Raw genomic sequence first — 1131 nt, 5'->3', positions numbered from 1 at the left:
TTCAGTGAGCTCCGTTGTGCCATTTTGAGCGGGTTTCCATTGCTGTTCAATGATGTCACCCTGTACTCCATAAGCTTAAACAGAGTATACACCGCAGGGAGGTTGTTAGGTCCTGTTGCCTAAAGGGGAACGTTTTGCTGTGTGACGCGTGAGAAGGGTGACCACAAGGTAGTGCTGCCTCAAACTTGACCCCTATGGTCTTCAAATACTATCATGAAACACCAGTAGGTGGACAGTTGGGGTTTTTTAAGACTCTCATGAAAAGTAAGAAGCACTTTACTTGTAAAAGCATGGAGCAGCAGATTAAGCAAATGGTATCAGAGGGTAAAACGTGTGGGCTTAGCAAGCCAGTGGTGTAATGGTTCTTTATTTACGTGATCATTACTGCACTCCAACCCCAGTTCTCGATACCAGTAATATCGTACTACTTTTCTGCGAAGTAACAGACATATTTTTGTGACAATATTCACATTTGGTTTTATTAATGTATAAGAACTCCGACGTATCAATATATTACAGTTATATGGTTCTTGTGTGTATTCATTTCTGTGAGACTGTCATAATCTTTGACTTACTTGTAACCGTTTTGGCGTGAATGCGCACAGAGCAGTCTTTCTTTCACTTGCAGAAGTTAAGTTGTTATTTCGCTTTGTAAAAGAACAGTCAAGTCTTGTGTTTGGTTAAACTGGAAATTAAATATATGATGATTGATACAAAACTGTTTTCCTGATGATGTGACAATTAAGAAGAAGTATATGTGAATTTAGGCAACGGTCTTGCCACAGTGGATACACCGGTTCCCGTGAGATCACCGAAGTTAAGCGCTGTCGGGCGTGGTCGGCAATTGGATGGGTGACCATCCAGCCACCATGCGTTGTTGCCATTTTTCGGGGTGCACTCAGCCTCGTAATGCCAATTGAGGAGCTACTCGACCGATTAGTAGCGGCTCCGGTCCAAGAAAGCATCATAACGACCGGGAGAGCGGTGTGCTGACCACACGCCGCTCCTACCCGCATCCTCCACTGAGGATGACACGGCGGTCGGATGGTCCCGATGGGCCACTTGTGGCCTGAAGACGGAGTGCTTATATGTGAATTTACAAGAAGTTTAATAAAAATGTGGATCGTGATC

At 44.2% G+C, this 1131-nt stretch overlaps 1 pseudogene; it reads left to right on the top strand.

Annotated features, from left to right (window-relative positions):
• Window positions 1-766: 766 nt before the first annotated feature.
• On the top strand, window positions 767-883 carry LOC126200087 (5S ribosomal RNA; annotated as a pseudogene).
• Window positions 884-1131: the final 248 nt, after the last annotated feature.

Source organism: Schistocerca nitens, chromosome 8 (genome assembly GCF_023898315.1).
Source record: "Schistocerca nitens isolate TAMUIC-IGC-003100 chromosome 8, iqSchNite1.1, whole genome shotgun sequence".
Taxonomy (NCBI): Eukaryota; Metazoa; Arthropoda; class Insecta; order Orthoptera; family Acrididae; genus Schistocerca; species Schistocerca nitens.
Note: the sequence above shows the minus strand (reverse complement) of the source record. Positions and strands in the feature narration are given on the sequence as shown.